Below are 2664 nucleotides of genomic sequence, written 5' to 3'. Positions count from 1 at the left end.
GATTGCGCATACTCTGGAAGAACGAATAAAAGCAAGTTCGACTTTCTACTAATAAAGTTTTTGCGCATGCGTGGCTTACAGGATGGATTGTAACTGCCCAGAAACCTCAATTTTGCACGTAAAACGACGTCTTTTTCCAAATTTTATTGTATTTTCTCATAAAAATGATTGAATTTATATTGGTTTCTATTTCAAGGAAATTTCATTTCTATTTCCAGATCAATTATTTTAAATTAATATATTTTTAATATCATTTCTTGAATAAAAGAGAAAATTTCAATGTTAAAGAAAAAAAAAATCGAGGAAAGATTTATTAAGTTATTATAAAAACTGTGTTTAGTTTACACGCATCTTTTGTATTATCGGGACCCACATTTTTTGTGGTAACGGATTACAGATCAGGAAAGAGTCTGTGTAATTTCAGAAGAGGAATTCTCTTCTTTCTAATTAGAGATGGGAAATACCGCTCAGTTGAAAATTACGATTCAAATTCGCTCGTTCGTTACTTTGGTTCGTTCATTTCATGTCAGCGCGAACCTACTCTTTCGTTTTTCAACGAAATTCTAGCCTCCACAGTTCGCGAACTCTTTCGTTCGCAAACGAAGGATAAAGGTGGGTTCAGACGAGGCTTATTATTGCGCGCAATAAAAGGTCACGCCTACTTCAGGATAATCACGTGACTGCAACGGGACAATGGCAAATGGTTGTCCCGTCGGGACAACTATTAGCCATTGTCCCGACACGTTGTCTCAACTGTTCACACGGGGACAATAGAGGGACAACAGTAGAGAGACAACGTTTGCGCGCAATAAAAAGCCTCGTGTGAACCCACCTTAAGGTTTGTTGCTATTTGCGATAAGCGAAGATCATACTCATAACCTTATGGTTCGTAGCCACGTAACATGACCACAAGACTCCTTCTTCAACGAGTCAAACGATATTTTGTCATGTTTTTTTTTCTTTTTTTTTTCTGTTATTAGGGGTGATATTGGCTGTTGCGCGTTATCCATTTTTTTTTATTGGCTAATTATTTATCAACTTCATTTTTTTTTATTTATTGGCTGATAATTTATAAGCTTCATTTTTTATTTATTGGCTGATTATTTATCAGCTTTTCTTTATTTTATTCATTTCTGGTAGAGGACGCCATAACAGTTGTATGAATGTAACGTATTTTCCGTCATCGGGTCACTAATGTTGCTATTGGTGATAGGCGAGGATCGAACTCGCAACCTTATGGTTCGTAGCCGCGTAACATGACCACAAGACAAAAGTAATTACTCATGACTCGTTGCTGTTATCTGGCTTATAAGGCGTCACCACAGGTTGTTTCGTTCATTGCGTGTGTATCACTGACCAAACTGTTTTCTTTTTCAGTTCTATTGAATGTGGATGGAACTATAATTGTGGGGAACGTGACAAGATGCATGCACAGTTATTTTTCTTCATTTTCGGATGTTCTTTGTGATTGAAATGAGAGGGGGGGATATAGTATTTCAAACAAACCCCAGGTAGACGAATGCATGCACTCTGACTAATCCTACTCCCCCGCCTCAGTATTTTCTTTCTGGGCTACTGAGCGAAACCTGATTTGTGATATTGATTACTTTTAAATCCTTCAGTTGCTTTAGATGCTGACGAAAAGTTTTTTCCTTTGAAGGCAAGGTTTTTTCTTTAATTGATAAAACCTAAATTCTTTGAAAGTTTTTCAAAGTTCAACTGTCAAAAAATTTGGCAGAGTTAATTATTTTTTTTTTTTTTTTGACAAATGCAGTTTTTTCAAGTTTTTTTTCGAAAAAAAAGAAACTTGAAAACTAAACTCTTCTAGCTTCTTTTTCTCTGTATTTCTCAACGTATCAAACTATAACAACAACAAAAACAATAACAGTGTTTGCGTATTGTATTTGTACGTGTAATACAATAGCGAATTAAACAATAACAATGTTTGTAGATAATTTCTGTCGTTTCCCTACAGTAATTAGCAACAAACAGATTGAGAGTATTTATGCATATGATAACAGCTAATAGATATTTCCAGGCGGATATTGAAACATTATATGTCCTTATTAAAATAATTAAATCAACATTTGACATTCTGCGTTTTTCCTTTTCAGTGTGAAACAATAAAAATATTGAACATCTGCTTCTAAGTCTATAATTTGATATAGTATTTACATACAAAAAATAAATATCATATCAAAAAGATAATTGCTCGAAATTTTTTTTGTCCTATTTCATTATATCGATCCAATTAAATATATAGCGCTTTGTATAGAAAGCATATTATTTCTCTTTTCATATAAATGGTTCTTTATTAAATTGTAGAGCAGAAAAAGTACGAAAGAATTTCTTTCTGAATAAAACTTGCGTGCATGCTCAGATAATTATGCTTTTGGAGTCTTTATTTTTAAGAATATCATATTGTAAAAATAATTAATTACAAAAGAAAAATATATATTTTTTAAATTCTTCCATTATAATATTACATTGTATCTAAGAATAAATTTCTACATCTTTTTAATTAGCAGCGAATGTTGCAATAAATTCTTGAAATTACTGAGAAAACATATTCTAATTCTCTTCCTTTTGAAACTTCTTTATTGAAATAAAAAATAACTGAATACTAGAAAAAATATTTATATTATTCATTTGAGAGTAAAATGG

The sequence above is a fragment of the Argiope bruennichi genome, chromosome 3 (assembly GCF_947563725.1).
Source record: "Argiope bruennichi chromosome 3, qqArgBrue1.1, whole genome shotgun sequence".
Taxonomy (NCBI): Eukaryota; Metazoa; Arthropoda; class Arachnida; order Araneae; family Araneidae; genus Argiope; species Argiope bruennichi.
This window is presented reverse-complemented; position numbering follows the sequence as displayed.